The sequence below is a fragment of the Pteronotus mesoamericanus genome, unplaced genomic scaffold, assembly GCF_021234165.1.
Source record: "Pteronotus mesoamericanus isolate MK-2021 breed Mesoamerican mustached bat unplaced genomic scaffold, CSHL_Meso_final contig_26, whole genome shotgun sequence".
In the NCBI taxonomy this organism is placed as follows: domain Eukaryota; kingdom Metazoa; phylum Chordata; class Mammalia; order Chiroptera; family Mormoopidae; genus Pteronotus; species Pteronotus mesoamericanus.
The window spans coordinates 904,446-913,596 of NW_026555109.1; the positions used below are offsets into that span (position 1 = coordinate 904,446).

General features: G+C 43.3%; 1 pseudogene; it reads right to left on the reverse strand.

Annotated features, from left to right (window-relative positions):
- Positions 1 to 1,254: 1,254 nt before the first annotated feature.
- LOC129071168 (FMR1-interacting protein NUFIP2-like) lies at positions 1,255 to 7,040 on the reverse strand (annotated as a pseudogene).
- Positions 7,041 to 9,151: the final 2,111 nt, after the last annotated feature.

Genomic DNA, 9,151 nt, shown 5'->3' on the forward strand with positions numbered 1-9,151 from the left:
AGATGGACAGCCCTAATTATGTCTAGGTCAAGGGTTCCTTCAGGAGGCCAGCCTACCCCAAACGTGGGCCACTCAGCGGAACAGAAAATTTCTAATTGCCCCGGATCTATATCGGGCTGCTGGCCCCGGAACCGGTCGAAATTCCTTAACATGCAATCTAAGACGGTAGACTGTCTGCCCCCCATGATCCCTCCCGAAACGGCGCAGACAAACGGGGGCAGCAGGGATACTTTCACTTTCGCCCACCTGGCCTCTCCTCTCGCGAGGGACTTGGGTCTGTCTTAGCTAAGGCTGCCCGAGTAGAGTCCGGGTTAGCTTCCCAGCCGTTATGCTGTATGACAGACCGAGGACCCGCAGGTTAGGGCTCACTCAGACTCCGTAGGCTCGGGGGAACACCGCTGGCCTGTGGAGCCACACAGTCAGTCACTCACTCAATCACACAGAGGTTAACACTTTCCCTCCCGACAGGGAAACCATGCCAGAGGCCGGTCGGCCTGAGAGGTGATCAGTCTCCCCTTCCACCACTTATAGGTGGGTCTGATTCGGGTCTGGTCCCCGGGGCACTTACCAATCTGGCGCCTTCAGGTAGGCTTGGGTCCGCTCCCCGAGTGCCCGCGTTATGGAACGGCCCGAGGTCGGGGCCAAGGGGAGCCCAGCCCCTCGGGACCCGAAATCACCGGGGCACGTGCTTCCCTCTGGAGTCCGGGCTCACCCGGCCGACCCCAGCCGTCTTCACCGGAGGCAAACGGCCTGCTCGTGTGAGTCGTTTCCCGGTCAGGGAACCAAATGTTACGGAAAGCCAGACTCAAGACACGATTCAGGGAACGGAGTAAGCCTTTATTCACACGCGCGGGCTCAGAGGAGGCAGTCTCCAAATTCTGAGCCCCGAATCGGGGGTAGATAGGGGTTTATAAGCCCTAGCATTCCGGGCGGGAAACGGATGGGCTTCCCAGGTGGGGGAAGGGATTAGCATTCAGGTGGGAGATTGATGAGATTGATGTGCTACCCAGGCGGGGGAAGGGATGTGAAAACGGGCTACAGGAACAGATAAGCAATGATTAACAGTTAACCTGGGAGGGGTCTCTGGCTAGGCTGCTCCTCCCAAGTCATCTTGCCCTTATCACACACACACTATCCTGTGGTTCTTCTTATGTTTCCTCTGCTATGTTGAACATCTAGTAGCATAAAAGCCTTCTGTCACCCATGAACAATGACTTTAATGTTCACGAAGGTTACAAGTGGCAGTCCAGACCTTCATTGATCTGGACTATCCACGGCTTCATTGAAAGTGATTATCCTTTGGGATCTTGCCCCTTCAAATTCTAAGCATATTCTATTTCTTTACTCTGATATACAATAGCAGCACTCAGGTCAAAAGAACGTCAGCTACCATTCTTTTCTAGACCTCTCTGGTATCTCTATACTTTGGTGAAGCCTAAGATAGTGTTTATAGAAGACACCAGAGGACTTTGATTTTCTACCTCATAGTTCTTTGAGAGAAACACTAAGACACCTTGACTTTGAGTGTTTGTTATGACTGGGTTACGAGGATAAGGTTCCACTCTCACTAGTCCCAGATTTTAGAATGCTGCCTGGAACTTGAAGAAGAGTCTGTTCCTCTAGTTTATAAGCCTTGGGAAAGACAGGGTACTCACTTCCTGAGTAGATCATTTCAGCACCCTGTGAAACCAAAGTCAGAATATTTCCCTTGAAATGTCACCTGCATCGCTATATGATCTGATGGCTTCCTAATAATAGTCTCAGGGCCAGGACTCGGCTCATTTGTAAATGATAAATCCCACTGATTCTGGGAGACATCCCCCAGGTTTTGCTGATTTGTCTGAAAGGGTAGAGCTACTTGTGCTGTGCTCAACAGTGTAGTTTACATATTTGAAGGGTTGAAAAAACGGCTGGCCTTAATTTGTTCAATAGCTGCCGAAGTAGGACTCATGTCCTGGAGAACTGAATCAGTCCCAGAAGACATGGGTGTTAGTGTATTAGCAGCAGTAGCTAGCAGTAGCTAGCTGACCTCTTAGAGAACACACACTTGCACCTGTCCCTGTTAAAAAGGCCCATTAGAAACAGTTTTCCTCACTGACATAGGGACCTGGGACAACCAGCTTGATGATTGGGACTGAGTTTTCCCAGTAGATGATAAAGAGGGTGGTGACACAGAAGAGTTCTATAAGGTTTTGTTGAGGTTTTCCTTAACTTTACTACCTTAACTTACTTTAGCACTATGATTATCCACTGGAAAAATTTGGGGTGGTTTAAACAGGGTCCACGAGTCCTCTAGGGAGACAACATCAGAAGCATGTTTTCCTTTGGGCCAGTCATCAAACTTTGCTGCTCACTCCAGGTTTAATATCAGAGTTTTTCCACTGCAGGTTTTCCTCAACTTGTTCCTCCAGGCCCACGTTCATACTTCCAGATGGGCTTAGAACAACTATTCAACTTCCCTTTTGTTCAGTGTAGTCAGGATTGAAAGTTTCAAGTCTCTTATTTAACATTGCAACACTGGTCCCTTGTTGCATTATTTTGTCCTGTTGTAAATTAAGGTTTGCACAACTCTTGACACTATTGTGCCTAGCTTTCCTTTTGTTAGGAGTGGTATATTTGCTCTCAGATCCACTATCATTATTATCTGCTCTTTTGTCCATGTAACCATTAGTAATATAGCCAGAATTAATTGTTACAACACCATTTGGTATTGCTACACTATCACTCTGTAGAGACTGGCTCTCTCTATATTTATTTTTGTAAGGCTTCCCACGCTACTTGTCCATACTGTTTTTCTGAATGAAATTCCTGGTTTTAATTCCTGCTTTCCCAAGGTGCTGGCATTTACAGTGTGCCTCAGATCAGTGTCAACTTTCTGGCTGCCATTGAGGACCCTGGAAATAGGGTTGGTAGCTACATCAGAACCCAGGTTCTTTAAGAATATTTCTTTTTCTCCAGCATCACCGTTTGTTCACCATAACCTGCTTTCCTCTCTGGTATGTTCTGGTGCTGATGGAGGGAATGTTTCTGCTCATGTTTCAGTGGTCTTGGCTGGGCCTTGGGGCTTTCCTTGGCTTTATACTACAGGTATAGGTGAGGCCTCCGGTAATGGTAGTTGTGGCTGTGGTTGCAGAAAACATAATCATGGTGATGGTGCAGCGGCCGATGGCTGGTTTGGCTTCTTCTCTATTGAAAGAACTGGGACTCCCTGGCTAAGCCTGAAGGCTGCTGTACTATCACCTTGTCAGGATCTGGACAAGAGAAATTATTGTCTCCACGTCAAAATGTTACATTTAAAAATTGACTTTTAGGACTTCTGGCCAAGGTGGAGGTGTAGGTAAATTCACTTTTCCTCCTCATACAAACAAAAGAAGGACAACAATGAATTTAAAATAAAAAAACAACCAGAACTGCCAGAAAATCAAACTGTATGGAAGTCTGACAACCAGGGAGTTAAAGAAGGAACATTATCTGGACTGGTAGGAGGCGCAGAGATGGGCAGCTATGGCAGAGAGAACAAATGGCAAGGTGGCAGCTGGAGGACAGGGTGGATGAGACAGTGGCTGGTGATCCTACATTTGTATGGGGATAAACTGGGAGGAACAACAAGGGAGCAAGACAGACCGCATAACCCAGGGTTCCAGCCTGGGAAAACAAAGCCTCAAGACCTTTGGTTGTAAAACATGTAGGGGTTGCAGTGGTGGGAGAAACACCCAGTCTTAAAGGAGTGTTTGTTGGAGAGATCAATAGGGTGCAAGAATGTACACAAACCCACCCACCTGGGAATCAGCACCAGAAGGACCCAATTTGCCTGTGGGTGGCAGGAGAAGTGACTGAAACCTACCCAAGAGCCAAGAAAGTACCATTGTTCCTCTCTGACCCCTTCCTCACATACAGTGCCACAACTCAGTGATGTATGTTGCCCCACCCTGATGAATGCCTAAGGCTCTGCCCCTTACAACTTAACAAGTGCTCTGAGAAAGATATACACCCAAATGAAAGAACAGATAAAAACTCCAAAAACAGAACTGAGCAATGAAGAGATAGCCAACCTATCAGATGCACAGTTCAAAACACTGGTAATCAGGATGTTCACAGAAATGGTTGAGTATGGTCACAAAATAGAGGAAAAAGTGAAGGCAATGCAAAGTGAAATACAGGAAAATATACAAGGAACCAACAGTGAAGGGAAGGAAACCAGGTCTCACATCAACGATTTGGAGCAGAAGGAAAAGATAAATATTCAACCAGAACAGAATGAAGAAACAAAAATTCAAAAAAATGAGGAGAGGCTTAGGAACCTCTGGGACAACTTTAAATGTTCCAGCATCTGAATCATAGGGGTGCCAGAAGAAGAGGAAGAGCAAGAAACTGAAAATCTATTTGAACAAATAATGAAGGAGGACTTCCCCAATCTGGCCAAGGAAATAGACTTCCAGGAAGTCCAGGAAGCTCAGAGAGTCCCAAAGAAGTTGGACCCAAGGAATCACATACCAAAGGCACATCAAAATTACATTACCCAAGATTAAAGATAAGGAGAGAATCTTAAAAGCAGCAAGAGAAAAGGAGACAGTTACCTACAAAAGGGTGCCCATAAGACTGTCAGCTGATTTCTCAAAGGAAACTTTTCAGGCTAGAAGAAACCTGGCAAGAGATATTCAAAGTCATGAAAAGCAAACACCTAAAACCTAGATTACTCCATCCAGCAAAGCTATGATTTAGAATGGAAGGGCAGATAAAGTGCTTCCCAGGCAAGGTAAAACTAAAGGAGTTCATCATCACCAAGCCCTTATTCTATGAAATGTTAAAGGGACTTAATGAAGAAAAAGAAGAAGATCAAGACTATGAACAGTAAAATGACAACAAACTCACAACTATCAACAACTGAACCTAAAGCAAAAACAAAAACAAACTAAGCAAAAACTAGAACAAGAACAGAATCGCAGAAATGAGATCACATTGAGGGCTATCAGCAGAATGGGGGAAAAGGAACAGAGGACAAGAAGCATAAATGGTAGGTACAAAATATACAGGGGGAGTTTAAGAATAATATAGGAAATGGAGAAGCCAAAAAACTTATATGTATGACCCATGGACATGAACTAAGTGGGGAGAATGCTTGTGTGAGGCGGGTGCAGGGCGGAGGAGAATAAAAGGGATTAAAAAAAAAAAAAAGGACAGCTGTAATAGCATAATCAATAACATATGCTTTAAAAAATAAAAAAGAAAAATTGACTTCTAAAATTTTTAATAACATTGCAATAATAATTAAATAATTATTGATAATATTCCAGATTTATTTTTGTAGACTATGTGTTTAGTCTTTGATGATTTCAAGTTTTGATATTTGGCTTCAACATGAACTGGATATTGATTTTAATGCTCAGCTATTCCCATTCAGCCAAAAGAAACATTTAATGTTTCTGTAGTCCCAGAGGATACCTTTACTTAACCTGAGCCCACATAGTTCTAAGTGACTGATGTACGGGGAAATTGAGGTGAGGTGGGGTGGGGGTGAATGAAGGACAATGAAGGCAAAGGTCAAAGGGTAAACAAAATAGGTGAAGAAGTTGTGAGCTCAACAGCTTATGATATTAGTCTTGAAGCTAATCCTACATGGATACCCTCTTCCTTCTCAAGGAAGGGACATCTGCATTTCCTCTTTCAGACCAGTTCCCTGTTAGGTAGGAGCATTTTAACACCTGTAGTCTCCTCTTGTCTCTACTCCTGTTCCAAGTTCTTCTGTCTCGTGACCTTTCTCCAGGACTTGGTCTTATTTTTTTCCTTAAGACTTGAAAGACCCCAAAGCTTAACCCTGAAATCCTGATATTGTGGCTACACTCTTATTGCCCAATGTCAGGGTCTCTGACAAGAGGTTCCATCTCCTAGAGCTTAACCCTGTGTCTCTTTCATACCATGTCTCCTCCTGAGCTGAGCCCAAACTCTCTAGGATGGCCTGGGTGTGTTTTTGACTTGCATGGGGTGAAACCCTGTCACAATGGAAAAGCTGCCATATTGTTAAATAGAGAAATGTGTTTCATCAGAGCTTTAAGACAAAAATGAACTGGAATTCAAGAAACCTTTGGGATCAACAGGGAAAGGGAGAAAACATATCACAAGTATAGGCATTTAAAAATATAGCTCTTGTACCAAGCCACCTAATACTTGACACTGAATTGACACTGATTATATTGATAAATAGGGCATGGAGACCCCAGGAGGGCTTGTAGCAGATAGCTGTGGAAAGGCAAGAGGAGAGGTCACTGTTATAGTATCTTACTTCCTCTTGATTGTATGCCTAGAACAGTAGAGTGGAAGGTCAAGAAAATTTTTGATAAAATTAAATGAATTGGAAATCCTTTGGTGTCTGCCTTTTTCAAAGCAGGTTTGTTAATATTTGATTTAAAATTTTACAATGTTTATGTTTTTTTAAAATTAAACTTTTTATTCTGAAAAAACTCAGATATCAGAAACTTACAAGAATGGTACAGTGAACTCCAGATACGAGTCAGCAAATTTAGCCAGTTTTACACATTTGTTTTCTTGCTCTCATTTTGTCTTCTCTCTCTCCTTTCTTGCATAAGAACAAGGACACTCTCTACCTATGTACAATGATCGAAGTCAGCAGATTTCAAAATAATACCATTTTATATGTAACAAATTGTCCAATAATATCCTTTATTGCATTTATTTTCTGATCCAGGGTATAATTCATATTGCACTTTGTGTGATTGTATTTAGTTGTCATGGTTCTTCACTTTCATTTCTTTTCCTTTGTGTGTGCGTGTTTGTAAGTTTTTTATTTTTATTTTTTAATTATATTTTATTATGTTATTAAAGTGGTCCCGATTTTTACCCCTTGACCCCCTCCACCCAGCACCTACTCACTCCGTCAGGCCATACCCTCACCATGGTTCATGTCCATGGGCCATGTGTATAAGTTCTTTGGCTACTCCATTTCCTATACTATACTTTACATCCCCATGGCTGTACTGTAACTACCTATTTGTACTGCTTTATCCACTCACCTCATCACTCATCCTCTACACCCTACTCCCATCTGTCAACCATCAAAAGACTCTCCATGTCCATGATTCTGTCTCTGTTCTTGTTTGCTTAGTTTGTTTTTTAGATTAAATTGTTGATAGATATTTATTTATTACCATTTTATTGTTCTTAGTTTTGATCTTATTCTTTTTCTTAAATAAGTTCCTTGAGCATTTCATGTAATAATGGTTTGGTGATGATGAACTCCTTTAGATTTTTCTAGACTGGGAAGCTCTTTATCTTTTCTTTGATTCTAAATGATAGCTTTTCTGGGTAGAGCAATCTTGGCTGTAGGCCCCTGCTTTTCAGGACTGAATATCTCTTGCCAATGACTTCTAGCCTGCAAAGTTTCTTTTGAGAAATCAGCTGACAGTCTTATGGGAACTCCCCTGTAGGTAACTAAGTTCTTTTCTCTTGCTGCTTTTAAGATTCTCTTTCTATCTTTAACCTTTGGCATTTTAATTATGATGTATCTTGGAGTAGGTGATGTATCTTGCATCCATCTTGTTCAGGATTTTCTGTGATTCCTGGATGTGCATGTTTATTTCCTTCACCAAATTATGGAAGTTTTCTTTCATTATTTTTTCAAATAGATTTCCAATTTATTGCTCTTTCTCTTCTCCTTCTGGTACCCCTACGATGCAAATGTTGGACCTCTTGAAGTTGTCCCAGGGGCTGCTTATACTATCCTCATTTTTTTGGATTCCTTTTTTCTTGTTATTCTGATTGGTTGTTTTTTGCTTCTTTATTTGTCACCTTCATCCATTCTATTGTTATTTCCCTCTAAATTGTTCTTTACTTCAACTAGTGTATCCTTTGTTTCTGATTGGGTCTTTCTTATGCTGCTGAGGACCTCACTAAGTTCCTTGAGCACCTATATAACCAGTGTTTCAAACTCTGAATTTGATAGATTGCATATGTCCATTTCCTTTAGCTCTTTTTCTGGAGTTTTCATCTGTTCTTTCATTTGGGCCATTTTTCTTTGTCTCCTCGCTTTGGCGGCCTCCCTGTGTTTATTTCTATGTATTAGGTAGAGCTGCTTTGACTCCATGTCTTGGTAGTGTGGCCTAATGTAGTAGATGTCCTGTAGGGTCCAGGGGCAGAGCCTCGTCTATCACTCAGGCTGGGTTTTCAAGGTGCACCCTTTGTGTGGGCTGAGTACACTCTTTTCTTGTAGCTGAGCCTGCGTTGCTGTTGGCAGGTGAATGGGAGGGATTTACCTAGGCCAGTCAGCTGCAAGGATTGGCTGTGATTACTGACCATGAACCTCCAACCTCCCTGGGGAATCAGCCATGCAGCAGTAAGGTTGTGTGTCTCCAATGTGGTTTGTAGCTGTCCACTGGGTATGCTGACCCTGGGGTTTCTCAGGTGGTACAGGATAAGGTCAGCCCTGACATGTGTTTTACCTGGGCTGCTCTCCATGAGCTATAAAGCAATCTGAAATGGCTGCTACTTGTGTTGGGCTTGGATTGGAGATTCCCAGAAAAAGTCAGGCTGTGAAACTAGGTTGGCTGCTGCTAGTGCCGGACCTTTGGCTCACTGAGACGAATTGTTGCTTGTTTGATAGGATTTAGGAAGTTGTGAAGTGTGAGCCCAAACCAGCCATTCATATGGAAAAGCAGTTTGGGTGCACCAGTAAGTTGGGTGGGGGCAGAGTCTCTGGGGATCTCCAAGGCAGGTCAAACGGTGTTAGCCAGGTTGATGGAGGCTCAGATATGGCACCAGCTTGCTGGCTCTGTAAAGGGAAGTTTTAGAAAAGGGACACTGGCCTCTGCTTGTCCAGATGACAGACACTTCAGTTTCTCCCTGTATACCAGTGGTGCCTTTCAAGCTGCTACCCCAGTGCTAGAGCTCAGATGGAGTGAGTCTGAGTAGGTGAGTCCATGTGTAGGTTCTTTAAGAGGAACTGCTTGGGGCTTCAGAAGCTTCGGTCACCAACTCAATCCCTGCTGGATTTTGCAGCCAGAAGTTGTGGGGACTTATCTTCCTGCACTGTAGGGGCTAGTGTGGGTCTGGGACTCTTCACTTCTGACATATCCCTCCGAATTTTTATCCACCACACATAGGTGAGGAACCAGACCATTCTGCATCTGCACCCCTCCTA